This window comes from Oreochromis aureus, linkage group 3, assembly GCF_013358895.1.
Source record: "Oreochromis aureus strain Israel breed Guangdong linkage group 3, ZZ_aureus, whole genome shotgun sequence".
Taxonomy (NCBI): Eukaryota; Metazoa; Chordata; class Actinopteri; order Cichliformes; family Cichlidae; genus Oreochromis; species Oreochromis aureus.
Window position 1 is genome coordinate 58,559,883 of NC_052944.1, and position 18,512 is coordinate 58,578,394.

At 40.9% G+C, this 18,512-nt stretch overlaps 1 pseudogene; it reads left to right on the forward strand.

The window, feature by feature from the left end:
- Window positions 1-1,546: 1,546 nt before the first annotated feature.
- Window positions 1,547-15,549, forward strand: LOC120435711 (annotated as a pseudogene).
- The last annotated feature ends 2,963 nt before the right edge of the window (window positions 15,550-18,512 follow it).

The following is an 18,512-nucleotide window of genomic DNA, read 5'->3' on the forward strand; positions in this document are numbered from 1 at the left end:
AAGTATAACATTGAGCTCTGAAGATTCATTTGAAGAATCTGTATCGTAGTTTCTTTTATAATAACAAATTATAGAATGTTTTGCACAGTACCGTCGAAGTATGTCGAAGACAGCCTTCTTTATATTTAGTTTCCAAGGAGACAGACTTTCAGAAGAGGTCGCGAGCTAGCTGACCATTTTTAGAGAAATGCTGTGTTAAGCCAAAAGGTCGACTAACTAAGGGATGGACCATTTTTATATCTACACATGCCAGACAACTCAAAACAAAAGAACCAGTCATCGTTCCTGTCATCATTTGTTTCCATTTCTTTAGTTGAGCATTAAACTTGGCATATCTCAATATGGTGTGGAGTGTGGCTTAAAACATTTTTGAGGAAACTGGACATGTGGAGGTCAAAGAAGTGTCAGGCCTAAACAAATAATCCACAGCAACTGAACAGTACCTGAAAGTCATGTCCTTAAGAAACAAGAATCCAGCAAAGACCTGACACATGACCTGAGTTGATTCATTTACTGTTCACTGAAGCCTCATCGCAAAAGTTCTCAGTGGAAGAGTGGCTGGCAGAAGCCATTGTTAATGAATAATCCTCAACAATGTTAAGGAAAAGCTGGGTTTTGCCAAATTAAACAAGAACTGGACTGAGATCCAATGGCAACAGGTCTGATGGACTGATGAATCCAAATGTGAAAGTTTTGATTCAAATCATTGTCAATATGTACAGAGGAGGTGATGAGAGAGGTACAACAGTGAGCATCTACAGTCTTCTGTAAAACACTTCTTGTCAAAACTGAAGATATTATGAACATAGAAACAGACTTTGGTCCAGTACTGTCTGGAAAGTGTCTGATTGGCATCAGCTTCATTTTTCATTATGACAGCGATGGAGAAAACACTGACTATGCAGTAAAAGCATACCTGGATAGAAACATACACACTGAAACACTATCAGTCATGGATTGGCCTTTCCTGAGCCCATCAACATTATTGAAACAGTATGGGATCATCTTGACAGGGAACAGAACGAAAGGCAGCCAACATCCAAAGAAGAGCTTTAAAGGTTCTTGAAGAAGCCTGGAGAACTATTCCTGAAGACTACTTATAGAAATGACAAGAAAGCTGCCTACCAGAGCTCGGCTGTGTGGAAGAATAAAGGTGGTCACACCAAATATTGAAAGCTTGTTACGAACTCTGTTTTTACCTTATATACTGTATTTACATCTGCGTTAGCCCTCCGACAGACAGGCGACCTGGTAAGGGTGCACCTGCCTCTCGCCGAATGACGGCTCAAATAGGCTCTGGCAAGACTCACAGTACTAAGAGCTGTGAAGTAGGGCACCCCGACTAACTCTTTAAAGCAGGTGGTGCTATTAATGATGCAATCTGACTGGAGCAGTCAAGCCCAGTTTTGTTTTTGTTTTTTTGTTTTTGTTTTTTCTAACAAAGTGCTGAATCATCAGGCAGCTCCACTGTGAACTATACCTCCACCCTCTTCTCCTCCTGGGCGTGGACAGCAGCGAGGATGCACATAAAAGAGATGGATGGAGAAAGCAGCAGTGTCCTCAACAGACAATCTGTCCACCTGCAGCAAGATCACCAGAGAGCCTCCTGAACAGCAGCCTTCATCCTCCTCATCCTCCATCAGACCTGCAGAAGGTAGGACGAGCCGCACTCTCTCCTCCTCGGCACACCTGTACCTTTATTTATTTTTTATGGAGATTTAAAATTGTTCTCTTTAGATATTGTGTTTTAATTGTTGTTCAGTGCGTTGTGCCTTTTATGTCTTTGGAAATAACTACATAAATAAACTTTACTTAACACTAAAGAACAATAAGTACACAAAAAACAGGCTGAGAGCAGCTCTGAGGCTTCAGCAGTAGAAATAACAGAAATGTACTTTTTCCATGGTAAACATTCCTACTCTTCTTAGTGGACATAGCAGGATGCTTTCCTGAAATCCAGCCCTCTGCTGTAAAAATCTGTTTTAATGATTGCCTGAAATTAACTTAAGACTTTTATCTGAGACAGTTTTTAGTCATAATTTGGGAAGTTTCCAACATTACCAATATTACCAGTTGTGACAGCTCAATGGTCACAGTGTCTTTCCTGCAGTGGACCAATAATCTTATACAATGTTTTCTCAGGTTACTGCAATGTTATATCAAAGTCAGATAAGTTTAAAATAAATATAACAATTTTAAATGTAACATAGTCCCAACTTAATTTTGCAATGTTCCTACAAAAGAGCCTCAGTCTTGCATTTTCATTTTAGTATTGTATAATTTGCTACTTATTGCCCACAAGTTTTGTTTGGAAGCAGTCCTGAAATTTTGTTAACTTCAAATTCGGTATTTTCTAAGACGGCATAAAAGAAATGTTTGCTGTAAAATTTCTCTACATGACTCGTTAAAACTGCAGTAACTGATTTTTCTTTTTTTTTAATGTAGAATCGAGAAGTGACTCTTCACCCACAGCACAGGTGTGTTTTTCACAGACACTCACAGCATGGCAAACACACACTCTACATGCCAGAAAGGAAATCGCGTCTGGTATTTAACATGGAGTATATTAAAAAACAAAGGGACTTTATTACAAACAAGGTTATGGTAAATACTTATTTAATTGGTGAGGAAGGCTTCAAACTTATAGATTTTATTAATACATTTGAAAAGTTTTCTTGTTGTTTACTCTTCCAGTCTAGAGAAATCTGTGAAATATCAGTGTGAAGAATCACGTTTTACAGACTGGTAATGGAGACAGCCTCATTAGACGTTTTTAGTTCAAACACTGAGTCTCGCGTTGTGTTACTTATTTTTTTCCTGTGGATAAATACACTGTGCCACATAAATGCCATAAATGATGGCATAGCAGAGCAAGCACATGTGGCAGAGACTTTCTGTCCAATCACACATGTCTACCTGTGTGTCTTTCAGTTCCCTGTCGGCTGACTGGCTCCCTACAAGATGCTCCGCCCCCTGCTCTTCCTGTCTGCTCTTACTGCACTGGCAGGTAAGCGCACACAGCCAGCTGTCATTTTGAATGTTTCCTCACAGTACCTGAGTAGCAACAGTAAAACCAGAGAGGAACAAAGAGTGACGAGGACTAATGAAGGAAGCTTTAAATGCTGTATGGAGTTACACGTTCTCTCATTAGATAAAAGCTTGTTCTGTATTCACACCAAAGAATTCACCTTTTTTGTTGTCACATATTTCATTAATTTACCCTAAATACCCTAAAGGGACGTTTTTACCAATAAACAGCACTGTCATAACTGAGTTCAAACCTGAACAGCTTTTGCAATCAGAATCATCTGAATACACTGTTATGCCCAATATATAAACACAATTATTCACATGAGGCCTGGGAGATTCTCTTATTAGGCTGCTGAACCCTGACCTGGCCCGGGGTAAGTGGGAGGAATGGATGCTCTAGTTGACAGGCAGGAAAAAAAGAAAAGGAGAAAAGTTAGAAACTTAGCACAGGACATGAGCAGACAGACATACTAAAAATTAAAGTCTGCAAATATTGACTTGATTCACTTCAAGGTCACTTCAAATCATTCAAATATAAATTGTAAATTTAGATCATTATTGATCCGTTTACCTTTACCTCTTACCTTAGTCTTACAGTGTATATTTATTTCTTACTCTTCTTATATTTACTGTTGGAACTGGAGCCTCGTCGTCTCGTCTCTCTATATACTCTACTGTTTGTAGCAGTGATGACAATAAAGTTTATTTTGACTTTGAAAGTTTGAATATTTTGAATAAAAGCTGCCATTACACACACTATAATATTATATCCTGAGATTTTGCTCCAAGAAGCACTAGGAGAAGTCAGCAGGGGCAGCAATGGAGATATTATTCCATGTAAATGCTTGGACTGCCTGAACAAAATACTAGTAACAAGGTTCAGCAATGTATTATAGATTATGAAATTTGGGCACTGTCTTATCATACAAGACCGTATGTACTGAAGGAACATCTGTGGCTTTAGCTCACCTTTAGCAGTGCTGAAGGAAGAATATGTGGAATTAAATTAGATTTTCCTTTATATAAAGTTTACAATATCATTTTAGTACCAACAGATAGCCAATAAGTCAAAGTATAAAGAAAATCAAAATCAGATTAATTACTGGAGGAATTGCAAACCACAGGGGTCCAAATGGATGCCCATCACCTCTCTACTGAAAACATAGATTTACCAATTACAGAAACTATGCAACAGCCTATCAAGCTTAATTTATTATTTAAACTGAGTATGTGGCATACATTCATTTCAGAGGATGAGACACATGGATGTGCAGCCGTGGTGTTCTCCCATCTGAGAACATCCCAGCTGAGCACTAACTGACCTTTGCCTGCAGGAGTATATCCAGCATGTAGCAACACTTTAAATCATAAATGATAATGTAATTGATTATTGAACAAATGCTGTTTAATCCATTCATGAAGTCAGTTTTTCAGCCTGCAGCTCTCCCTGTTTGTCCGACCAGCTAACAGACTGTAGCTCACAGCTCTCATGTGTCTCTGTGTCTTCAGGTGCTCAGCGGTTCATCACTAAGTCTTCAGTGGTGGACATCAGCTCATGTCCCATCACGTATTACGGACAGCAGTACGAGCAGCTCTATGTGAGTAGGATGAAGCCTGATGTTGTAGCAGATCTTTGTGTTTCCATCACTGTTGCTGTTTAGTCTCCACCTGTGGCAGAGATCATGTTTGCAGACTGAGTGAACATCAGCAGTTCATGAAGGTCACACACTCTCTGTTCCCGGGTTCAGGCCCTCAGAGGGCAGCTGGCTTTAAGCTCAGAGTCTCATTAATGTCCTCTGCAGTGATGCTGAGTATGTGAACATCAGCTGATGCAGCTTCCTGAAGCAGAGCGAGAGCTCTGACTGAAACCTGAGCAGCTCTGACACCAACAGTTCAGCTGTAAATGACTCAAAGCACAAAAGATGTTGATGTTTGACTCGCTGTGTCTCTGATTTTCCACAGGTGAACATCACATCTGGATATGTTACCGTCTGTTTCAACGGCTTTTTCAGTCCTGAAACTGGAGGCGACTGTCTTGTGCAGCATTCACGGGGCGCACAGCGATTTGAATTTTTCATAAATCCAGGAAATTCACTTGAATATGGTGCCCGTGAAAATTTGCCAACCATTCAGAACAGTTTGCAATGCACTGTTGCCATCGGTTTCGACTCCATTGTGAGTGTTGTTGTATATCACACAGTTAAATGTGACTGGTGTCACTTTTCACTGTTTTACTTCTAATAAATCGTATAAACACTGAAAAGCAAAAATAAAATTTAAGGTTTTATCACATCAAACACTTTTGTAAAAGCTTTTAGAGCAAACTTCCCGACAGTGTCTGAAACTTTTCTCTTTGCTCGTAACAGATTGGTTTCCTTCTGAATAACTATGGGACACAAGCAGCTCTGGTGTTTTTCACATACAGCTCTGATACACTGGTGAGTCTGAGTGTTTATAAACAACTACACACATTTGTTAATGTTTAAATACTTTCAAACACAAACGTTGTTTTCATCTTAACGAGTCTGACGTTGTCTCTGCTTTGTGGTCGTAGCATTGATTGTGTTTGCTTCTGTCCAGGTGTGTGATGTTCAGGTTGGTGGAACCACAGTCAAAAGAGTTAATACTACTTCTTCAACTCCAGCTTTCGTAGACCTCAGTGGATGCAGACACTCAGGTGAGTATATCAAAGCTCCAAACTCGACTTTGGCATTCTGCAAAATTGAACTATTTAAATGTTGCTGTCAGGGGTGGTGTGGGAATGAGCAGATTCGAATGCAGAGCTCCTTTAAAGAAAACAGTGGATTTATTTACAGTGAGGTGAAAAAACAACAGTTCAATGCCTAGTGAAAGTGCACAGCTGCGGTCTCCTCCTTCTCCTGACAGTGTTTGTGGCCGTGAAGTGATAACACACACACACGCAGTGACATCCCCCAAACAATTATCCTCAGTGGCAATACAGACTTCTCTCCGTTCTCGACTCCTAGTGACAAAACGAACATACAAAACGCTGACTAGACAGTCCTTGGCTTAAAGCAAGCATCCACACAGAAAGCACGTCCGAGCAGTGCTACCGACGTCCACACAATAATCCAGCGCTGACTGAAGCCCGATAACACCGTTAAGTAGACTGCCCAAAGATGGCGTCTAATTAGCCACAGCGGGTCGGATCCGATCAGCAGCAGGTGCGGCGGTGTTCTGAGAACACCCGGCTTTAGCGCTGAACACTCTCGGGAGCACTCGTCACCGCTTAGAGGTAAACAAATCCACTGAGAGAGTGATGAAGCGAAAAAAGAAATAGCTTCATCACATGAATTATTTATTTTGTATTATTTATAACTTTATTTATTTGTAGTGTTCTTCCTAGATTATGCATTGCATTCTTGAACATGAGAGAAAAAAAGGAGGAGACGAGGAGAGAAAACACAAAACACCGACACAACAGGCAGCAGCCCTGCGGGGGCTGTCAGACCATGACAGTTGCAGTGATGTTTGTGCTCACGGTTGTTAAACGAGTCTGAGTGTCTGAACTAAAATAAACCCTTTTTCAATCCTCAGGTGAGATGTATCCACCTGGTACAGTGATCAGCTCTAATCCAGAAACCTGCCTCAGTCTCACCTGTAATGAGACTGCAGTCCTCCACACCTCCAGCTGTGGTCCCCTGGAGCGTTGTCAAGGCAACAACATGTAATTATGTCTTCCTTGTATTTCAAAGAAAAGCTGTGATCACACAGAGACTCGATGAGGCTTTTTTTTTTAGCTGTTTCAGGAGATTTCACTAGGAGCGGGTCGCTTTTACAGAACACTTTTATTGTGAAGGAGCAGCAGCAGGAAGTGTTAGTATTACATCAGCAGTGATTGAACTCATTTTGAACAGCAGCTCTAATCAGAGCAAAGAGCTCAGTGAACAGCGAGTTTGATAAAAGGCTCACACTTCATACACAGCTGCTGGTTCACAGCTGGATTATTTGATGAATCAGGAATCAATAAAACACTGACTGCTTCCTCCTGATGCTTAAATGTAGCTGCAGATGGTCCCACATCATGCAGCCTGCTCACTTTGTCATGCTGGCATTTTCTGTAGCACCACCATCAGGTCTTTCTCTGAGATATCTTGAACATGAGAGCTCTCCCTGGTGGCTGCAGCACTCAAAACCAGCTCATGATGATGATTGTGGTTGCTCACTTTTTTCTTTGCTTTTGTCAGCTGTGTGTTGGACGCCATCTGCACTGTGACCGGCCCCACTATCATCGACGTCCACAGCCAGATTAACTCCATCCAGGATCGGTGTGCGTACTCTCTGTTCTCGACTCCGTCACTCCCAGACTTCCAGGTTCTGGGGTACTTCAAGGACCAGCGTCGTACAGATGTGAGCTTTTTGGACAGTGTGACGCTGCGTGTGGACGGGCATGACATTCACCTGGAACAAGGTGGGAGAGTTCAGGTAAGTGACCTACAGCCACAGTTCATGTGTCAGAGTGGAGTCTGATCCAAAGTCCTCCCTCATCCTCTGCTGTGTCTCCTCTCATCTTTCTTCTCAGGGCTGTTAGAAGCAGTTCTTTCAGAGCTGCTGAACTCAGTGGTTGTTGCTGTGAAATCAGCCTGTTTGTGTGTTTGACATGTTTCACTCAGTGTTTCCTCCACTTTGTCTCTGCTGTGGTGCAGCTGGACGACTCCACGCTGACCCTCGACAGCTCATCTCAGCTGGTTCACGGTGTGCAGCTCTCTAAGGACCAAACTGGAGTCACTGCCAAGCTGTCGCTCTCCAACCTCAACATCTCTGTCTTCTTTGATGGCGACACCGCACAGATCCACTTAGAAGGTACAGAAGATAAAGTTTAATTCATGTAACATGAACTGTAAACTGTGCTGTTATTTATTCTTCTGTGTTCGTCCAGTTTGAATACTGATGCTGATCTGACTCATTCTGTCCTGATCCTGTGCAGGACCTGCTGGTTCATCTGTGGAGGGTCTGTGTGGAAACTCCAGCAGTTCTCTGTTGACCTGAGGCTCTCTGAGTACAGCTCCACCAGGTAAGACCTCATCACAAGCTCACAGTCCCTCTGACTGCTGCTGCTGATGTTGCAGATATTCTGTGATTGCATGAATGAGCCTGAACTTTGTTGTTTGTCGCCCCCTAGCTGTGAGATGCAGTACAGTGAGCCTGCTGACAGCACGATCGACTGCACCAGTGTGACTGAACGGTGAGCAGATCCACACAGTAGGCAACATCTGTGTTGTACCTTGATCTCTGTTGTAAATTATATGGTACATTACATGTAACTGCAGCATAGATGGAAGATTAACACAAATGATTAAAGATGATCATTTTATTGTCTTGAACTTCTTCTCCTATCTGTGGTACAGCTGTAATCTCCTGAAGGAGGCGCCCTTCTCCTCCTGTAACAGTGACATTGACCCAGAGCCCTACATAACCGCCTGCACCAACACTTTGTGTAAATATCCTGCAGTGGACGGACTCAACTGTCAGTTCCTGAAGGCCTACGCCAGAGCCTGCAGTCTACACAACCACACTCTGGATGGCTGGACATCAAAGACCGGCTGCTGTAAGACCTTAATAAGACCTTAATAAGACATTAATAAGACCTTAATAAGACATTAATAAGCTCTCCTTTGTTAAAAAAAATTGAACTGTGGATTTTTAGAGCTCACATGTTTTCAGGATAATACATCAGTGTGTTCCTCTGTAGCCTCTGAGGCCTTCTGTCAGGACAGGACCTGCAGCGATCACGAGTTCTGTGGTGAGAAGACGGTCGGTGGTGACACTCGCTGCTTCTGTCGGGCCATTTTGCCTCAAGTACCAAGAAAACAACTCTTTGGGTACGACAGCTGTGACATCACCATGACAACAGGGCTGAATAATGGAGGAAAACTTCTAACTGTGATTTTTCTGACTGATATTGTGACATTCAGGTGATCCAACTGTCTGCAAGGAGAACTCTGCTTCACTCACTCTGGTCGGTTGTCTCCTGGAGGACAAAGACATCGACTACTCTGCCTTACACCTCAACGACCCGACCTGCAGGGGTCAGGTGGACGAGCTCACCCACATGGTGACCTTCAGCTTCAACAGCAGCAACAGCTGTGGGACGGAGGTCACGGTGAGTTTCATCTCTTCCTCTTTACCTTCTACAAGCAGCCAAACATCTTCCAGCATCTGCTGAGCTTCTGCTGCTCTGCTGCAGTTTGGGATCTTTCTCTGGGATCAGCTTCACCTCTGACCTCTGTGACTGCTCATCATGTTGCTGATCTGTGAAGTTATTTTCTACTCAGACAGTTCCAGTCACAAACTAGCTCAAGGAAAAACACAAATAGGAGCTCACACAAGAAGTAGTACGGCTTGGTGAACAAGATCAAACTTTTTGGGTCAATGCACAGACGCAGATATCTGACAAGTAAAAGACTAAAGAAAACACCCAATCTGGATGACAGACTTCCTGGCCAGCTTGTTAGTAAAACCAAATAACCACAAATAATTGCTTTAAAAGTGTGACACCAACAGTACCACCAAGATCCCGAGGTCCAGTTCATTGACTTCAGCAAGTCAAAGGAAGTTTTGTAGACGATCAAAAGCTAGAGCCTGAGTCATGACAGCTGTCATTAAAAGGCTGTACCCCAAACTCCAGCATCCACACAAGACCATCAAATGCAACCAGGAGAAGACAACTTTACCATGGTTAAATAGTGAAATACATTTGGCTCTTAAAATAGCATTGACTGCTAAAATCAACACTTATCATATGATCTGGAAAACCTAAGAAATAAATTAGTGTAACAAATAGAAATACGTTATTAGAAATAAAGTAGTCCTGGAATTAATATAATATAAAGCTAAAGATCATAATATTTTACTTTGGAACCATTTAAATAATTTAGTTAATAGATCATCTAGGTGATGAAAAATTAGGTAGGAAGGAAGACAGATACAGATAAGGCTTCTATGGCACCTGAATTTATTAAATACTTTATATAATCAGTAGAAGAATTGACAAAAATTTAAATTTAATTCTTCAGTTCTAACCAATGATATAATAGCTTTTAAATGACCAGATTAATTTCGCATTCAAGAGGTTAATTGTTATATATAGTTTGGACACTTGTTTCATTAAAAAATACAGGAATTTACTCACAAAGGCATTGACACATCTTAGAAATGTATGAGTCAGAAATAGAAGATTTCAAAATGAATGGAAAAAGGCATTAGTTACTCTGGTTTTTAAAGAAGAGGAGCATAATTTGATATGTAGCTATTGTCCAATTTCCATACCTCCTGTCCTGTCAAAGGCACTTGAGAGGATTTAGAGGCGGCGTCAACGCTTTAGCGTGGTTAGCTCGTTAATGCGTTAGCGCTGTTTAGTCCCATGCACGGGCGATCTGCGTTAACTTGCTAACGGAGATTTGCCGCGTTAATGCGGTCATGGAGTTAACGTCATTTTAACGCTGACAGCACTACTATTTATATGTGCTTTTTTCTTTAGAAAACATAGTCCTTCTGATGATTTTAAAACTACATTATGGAATGAAGAATAGAAGAGGTTAAAGATTTTGAGTTTTGAGGAATAATTTTAGATCCAAAGCTATAATTTGATGAGCATGTAAATAAGTTTTCAAAGTAAGTTGTGGCCAATCTGAATTATTTTAAGTTAATTCAACAATATATACCTTCAACAGCTCAATTATTCATGCATTCCATGATATTTTCTCATTTTTCATATTGTATGACAGTTTGGGCTGGTGCCCAATCTATATTACAATATGACCAATGATCAATAGTGTGTGTTTTTGGTTCCCACTGTCACCAAATGCATTCTATTTTTATTTTCATTTTAAACAGTGTCCCAGCTTTTTCTGGAAGGGCAACATATATCCTGGATGAGCCCCATTAATGTTACTCCTGCATTTCTTCTCACTAGCAGGGTCGTTTTTAACACCTGAAAACTGTCAGGTTTTAAACATGGAAAAAATGAACAAAAATATTCAGTAGCAACATCTGATTGTGTGACTCTGCAGACCAACAACAGCCAAGTGATCTACAAAAACACCATCATGACCCAGAACAGCTCCTCTGACATCATCACTCGTCATGACCAAATCTACATCGACTTCTCCTGCGTCCAAACTCAGCCGGACATCAAGACTGCCACCTTCAGGATCAGAGACAGGTGTGTGGTGGCTGCTGGTTTCCTTTGAGTTACTTTAAGATGTGAAGCTTCTCATGAGGTTTGTGAGTCAGAGAAAGCTGAAGTGTGTTTGTGTTCTGCAGCTCTGTGATCCAGCACATCACATCTGGAGTTTGGGATTACACTCTGACCATGCAGAGCTTCACTGACGCCGGTCGGACACAAGCTGTGGATTTCAGCACTGAAGTGCAGCTGGACCAGAAGATCTGGGTGGAGCTGAAGACTGACGGGCTGGATGGGGACATGGTCGTCGTGGTCACCGACTCCTGCTGGGCCACAGACCAGCCATCACCCGACAGCACTCCGAGATACGACCTGATCATAAACGGGTGAGACAGACTCAGAGAGTCATGTGGTTTTGATCTCTCTCATGGACTCCTGAACAAAGTGTGTTTTCCTGTCTGTGAGCAGCTGTGCCAACCCTGCTGACCAGACTGTGCAGGTGGAGGAAAACGGACTGGGAACCTCCAACTACTTCTCCTTCAACATGTTCCAGTTTACTGGGAGCTCTGGTGACGTCTACCTGCACTGCAAACTCCACCTGTGTCCCAAACAGAACAACTGTGTCCCGGTATGCTTTTTATTAAATATGGCTGCCTCTTACTGATTTTATGCAAGATCTTTGTCTGAACAAGACTGTGTCCTAATTCTGCGTCTGTTAAAGTGGACTTAACACTAGAATTACTGAGCCTTTTTTCCCTGGTGCAAGTCCCTACTACTAGATTTACTGGCCTGCGCAGATTTGCGTAAATTCCCCCCGACCTTAACACCTCTTGGCACCCCGCTGAGATTTTCACAGGTCGTCAGCTCCATTGTTCTCCTGCTTTTGTTGTGTAAACACACCCTCCCCCAACCCCTAACCATGAGAGATTCAAGTTTTTCCTTCCCTGCAAGGCTGCTTTCCTTCCTTACCTGCCTGCATGCCTGTCCATAAACATATATACACAGAGTTGTACATATATTTATATATTTATATAGCCACACCTTATATAATATGCATAAAGTCTAGTTATACACACAGACACATCTATATCATATATACACACACACGTATGTATGTATGTATGTATGTATATGTATATATATATATATCTATATATATATATATACATATATATATAGATATAGATATATATATGTGTGTGTGTGTGTGTGTGTGTGTATATATGATATAGATGTATGTGTGTGTATAACTATGTATATATATATAAAATGTTTGTATAGTGCACTTTCTATACCTTGCTCTGTCCACTTTTTTGCAATGACAATGCAGATTTTCCACTTGTGGGACAAATAAATGCAGATTTGCTGTGTGTGTGTGTGTGTGTGTGTGTGTGTGTGTGTGTGTGTGTGTGTGTGTGTGTGTGTGTGTGCGCATTTGGCATTTGTTTACTTAGATCCAAGGCAGGCCAAACCTCTGTGTTACAACCTACATACAAAAGACAGACATTCACAATATATGGGTACACAAGTCTGTTTTATTTCAAAGTCTTTCAAACTTTGAAACGAACCTTGGTAGGGAACAGCTGTTCCCGACTTTGTCTCTCTTTGTCTTTAGACTTGTCCTGCAGCTGCTCGCAGACGCAGATCTGCCAGGTCCAAATATGAAGGTGAAGCCTTCATCAGCATGGCCTGGACTCATTAGGTGAGAGAGTTTGTTGTTTTCGATGACACCATTCTGAGACCTGTGCTGATAATCAGTTATGTTTATTACTAAAGGAGGTCTGACTAAACAAAAGCGAAAAAAAAACTTGTGGGGAAGAGATCAGTGAAGTTAAAGCAGCAAAATGATTCAGACAGAGAAAACTCTCCAGTAAATTTAACAGACATGTCAAACCTCACCGATAAAGGCTGAAAGAAATGCTATAATAATTTTACTGATGGACTTTGATTTCTAGTGATGTGTCGGTCGCGAACGAAACGGCTCTTAGAGCCGGATCTTTGACGTGAACGACGCCAGCCGGCTCCTTATTGTGAGCCGTGGGGGGTTTTTTTTCTTTCTCTCACCCTCTCTCGCACTTTTTTCCGCTTCACTCCGCACGCGAGCCTTGTGCTTTACGCTGGGCAGAGGGGAGGGTGGTAGTTACACTCGCAGTAGCACAGGAACAGAGCGGGAGGGAGAGAGAGAAAGAAGTCAGGGACAACAACGTCACATTAGAAAGGTATAGTAATCATTCACAACTATTTTCAGTTGCGGATGATAAAGGATTCAGAAAGTTTATTCATGCAGGCCCATATGACAGAGAATATGCATCTACTTTTTGTTTTCATATTTTAGTTTATATTTAATTGTGTTGTGGTTTGCAGTGTTTTGTGTTGTTTCACTTTAAATTTGTTTAAAAGGAAAAGCTGAAAATTTAAATAGTTAAAAGTTGAACTGTGACTAGTTGGTTTTTGTATTATATGATTTATTTATTACATTTTATGTGGAGTGAATAAATAAAAGTATACTTACGGTGGCCCCTAGAGACAAAACACGTAAAAACTCCAAAACACAACAGAAGTGCTCCAGGATGCTCGGCGCAGTGTTGAGCTTTTGTTACCTAGTGGCTACACAAGCCAGGAAGTACCAATGACCGGATTTGGTGTGTGGTAGTAACTAAATGAACATTTTTTAATTATTTGAATATATATGAGTGCTTGCGATAAATACACAAACAATAAGAGAAGGTACGACCTCTCCCATGCTCCCAGAATGTGGGTGTGAATGCCAGAGTGCTCAGGAATGCACACAAAGTTTGCAGACTATTAAGAATCAAACCTCTATCAATCTACAACTAATTATGAAACTCTAAGCATATATAAGTAGATATTTCTAAGCATAAATGACAATCAACAATACAAATCCAACAATTCCTTTTGTGCATAATTTTGTATTATTGTTAATAATAAATTAATTAAAGCAACAAAACAACCTGAAGAGCCGGATCGAGCCGAAAGAGCCGGCTCTCTTTGAGCCGAGCCGAAGAGCCGGTTCCCTAAAAGAGCCGGAAATCCCATCACTATTGATTTCATGTCTTTTCAATTACTTGAAGCAAATGAAGTGTGAAGGAAATGTTCTTCTTGGTTGTTTGTAGCCTGACAGTCCAGGATCAGGGTGAAGATCCATCTCAATGACAAATTATGATAGGACGAAGAAGTGAGAGGTGATTGGCTGAAAAGAAACCAAAGGGATGTGACAGAGAGGATGGAGGGTTGTTCAGCAGTCACACTGTGGTCTGGTTTGTCTTCTCAGGTGGTTTCCATGGTGACTCGGACTGACCAACAGGTTACTGACTTCACTGATGATCCCTGACATCTGATTGGTCCCGATCAAGATCTTGGATGTGTGAAAGATTGAGCTCAGCACTGCTGTGAACTCCCACAGCAGTGGAAATGAAGACAAGAACAAACTGTCGTCTCTAACAGATAATGACTCTATATCTGATGTGTACACTGTTTTATTGGTATCTTGGTGAAGGGAATAGTGTCTGTTTTGGATATACAACCAAATCAATATCTATGTTGTACATAAACACTCCTGAAATATCTCCAAGTATGCATGGAGGCACTTCAGGACCTTCCAGGAATCCTCTAAGTTGTCAAATGTTGAATTGGAGTTGAGAGTAATGACTTGTTGGTGTGTTTACCTCTCAGGTTTATATAAGCTGAAGATTTTTTTGTTTTGTTTTTTTCTATTCTTGAAGGCATGAAACTATCAAGCATTTGACAAAAAATGCAAAACTTAGGGGACTGTTAAAACAAAATGCTGCTTTAAAGGTACTGAAATATGTTAACATCAGTTCTTTACTATGGTGAATCATTAGAAGGAGAGTTTTATCATTTATTTTACTAATCTTGGTTATCTAGTTGATGTTGATGGTATGTGGGTGGATTTCTAATTTTAGCTTCTTGGGAGACCAATTAAGTAAAGTCAAGAAATGTTTTAGGTTTCAGAGTCTGTAAAGCTCAGATTTGCTGATTAAATATGCTGCACATAGATAATGTTGGAAACAAGACCTGTCAAAGTTGTTGGAGGAAGGACAGCACCTGATTTTGTTGATGGTTATAGAAATTAAAGGTTATTAAGGTGGACAAACTGATAAGGTGATCAGATTTATTGGCACATGTCAGTAAAGACTGAATCACTGCGTGACAGAATACTGTCGTATCCAACAACAGCAGCATTCAGCTGAATCTGAGACCACGGCAGATGTTTGAGGGTTTTGTTTTGCTTTTTGAAACAGTGGAGTTGTTCTGTTTTGTTGATTTGAGCTGCTTCTCTCCATCTCCCATATCATTCATTGTTTGTTCCATTAGAATAGGGGAAAAATCAAATAAAGGGATGATTAAAACCAATCTCAGTTTCTTTCAGTTTTTTTTTGGTTCAGAGGCTGATTTGATGTAAGATAAGAACCCATTAAAATACTGTTGGGTAACAGAGTCAAAGCAGCTTACAAAGAAGCCACTGGACTTGCTTAAGTTTCTTGAAGATGTCTTCGAGAAGCTTCTTCAGTTCTAGGACTAAATGGTGAAGAGTCTGATTTATATCGCTACTTTAATTTACATGTAGATCAAGCAGTCAAATATTTTTTTTGCTGCCTTTGTTCTCTTTTCTCTGTCATTTCTTTTCATTGTCATGTCTCTGTGTTTCTTATTCCTCTCTTCACTACTTGTTGTTTTGCTGTGGAGATGAGTTTTTATGTCCTTAGTGATTTGGTACATTAGGGATAACCACTTTTCCTGGTCATGAAGTCAAGGAAAAGTGTGAAGGAGAACTGATAAGGACTTAGGAAAAGAGAAATGTGGTGCAAAGGGAATCCGACTGGACTGATTAACTCAAATTTCAGGTTTATGATCTAAAATACAACAGGTCTCCTCTGGATAGAGCCTGTGCTCCAGACCCAGTCTGCAAGACCACACGTAGTCCCAAATGGATCCAAATGCAGGACTCCAGAGACGACACATGAACTTAAACAGTTTAATTCCTGAGAACTACAAACTAAAACTGGGGACTCAGAAATACACAGGATCATGAGAGGATGGGCAACAGGAGGAAACACAGATGGAATAAATGTGACAAACGGAACAAGGGAAGCAAAAATGAAAATAAAACACATGAGACGAGGTAGCTTCATAATAAAACAATAAGTGACACTCACACTGAGACCCAGACAAAGACAAAGACATGCGAACTTGACAGGTAACAAGCAGACATGAAAGACATGACAGACTGGGGACAGCAGCGTACTTTGGACAGTAGGGGGCAGCAGCGTGCTCAGTACCCAAAGCACGCCCCCCTACTGTCCAAAGTGTTATACACTCTCCTGGCAACAGGAAACTTACATGACATTGTGGATTTAAATTACACCAATAAACCAGCAAAATAAAATATGCATAATAGTCTCCATATATCACAGCACTTAACTCACAATTGTGACCACATGTCTGTGTGGATCACATGTGCTACCAGATTACTCTCAACAACATGAAAATGGCAAAGCAGTGTATGCACATTACGTACATCTCATCATGGCTCCTGATTCAGTTTTCCCACCAGAGTTATTCTGTCTCGTGTACCTGCTTGCTCACACTCACCACAGCTGTAGAAGCACAGCTGGATCGAGGGTATTTTGGGGTTACAAGCATATGAAGAATCTTTGCTACACTGGTCAAGAGTATCTTCAATGTGCATGTTTTAAAAATCTTATATTGTGATAAAATGGTCACACATGTTTTCTCAATGTTATCACTGTGTTGGTGCTGAGTTAAATAACACACAGATGAACACAGCAGCACATTTTTAACGCCCTAAAATGTGTTAAAGTCACAAAATTTTACTTAACTCAAACTCTTACCCACTTTATTCCAACTGTGAGCAGAAATCAGCATTATGACTAATAGAATGAATTCCAGTTTATTCAATAAATATCCATCTTTAGACACTGACCTGTGTTTCGATGTGGAGCTGCTCAGCTTCAGGACAAACTGAGCAGTGACAGGAAGCTGCCAGGAGGTGGCAGCACACAAAAACAACAGTAACCAGAGGAGCTTCAGTGGAGTCAAAAACAGGTGTCACACAGCTGGCGGTGTGATGGCTGTTTAACAGCACATAAAATGTAATTTTGTGTCTATTTCATGGTGAAACTGGTAAAACAAAAACCTTCCTCTTGTGTTAAAAACCCCATCCAGCTTTTAGTTCTTAAATGCATAAAAGTCTCTTTTAAATTTGTTTATTGGACCAAGGTTTTATTTTACTTTGTCAGGAATCTCCAATTAAACAGAAACACACAAAAAATTGAATTTCACTAAATTATAAAATGCTCTGGTTAAAGTCATGATGTTTGTGATGAGTATGAAATGTGGATCATATCTTTGCTGAAGATGAGGAAGAACCAGAACAGCAAAGCAATATGGATGAGCCCCTTCCTGAGGACGATACAGATTATCCACTAGTAGACAAAGATACATCTGATGAGTCTGAGGAGGTCAATCCCTGGACATAAGCCTTTCCTTCGGACTGAGGATGATCACATCCAGTGTTAGACAGATGTACCAGTTTGTACAACAGTGGCTCTGACCTTCCTAAGTGGGCCACACCTGACCTCACTCCCAGCTGACTGAGAGTTATCAACCGTAAATGATGTAATCTCTAGTAGTCACAGCTTAAACACTTCAGAATCATGGCATTGTTGCTGAAATAACATTGAATTTCATTAAGTAAAAAGGATTGTTTCACCTGTAATCTTATAAGGCTGTTTGTGTTCTGGTTGTGTTGTCAGATAACTTATAAAGTCTTCTAAAGGAAACTATGTCATGGTCCTGGGTCGTTGATCCACTCCTTTGTGTTTATGGACTTCTTGAATCTTGATTAATTATTAGTGTTGTGTTTCTAGAGTGACTCATATTTCCTAGTTTAGTTTTCTTACATTTATTAGTTTTTCTGATCCTGTTTATCCCTCGTGCTTCCTGTTTAGTTCTCTTAGTGTTTTCCTTTCCCTGTGTGTTGTCCGCAGTGTTTGTCAGTCTTATTGTCATGTCGTGTTTATTATAGTTGTTGTCTCTTCAGCACACTCCTTAGTCTCCCTCGCCCTCAGAGTCCCTCTCTCTCACTCTGTTAGTGGTGTCTCTGTGTTTCGTCTTCCATGTCTGTTCCAGTGTGGCTCTCCCTGTGTCTCATCTCGTCTCCCCAGTCTGTCATGTCTTTCATGTCTGCTTGTTACCTGTCAAGTTCGCATGTCTTTGTCTTTGTCTGGGTCTCAGTGTGAGTGTCACTTATTGTTTTATTATGAAGCTACCT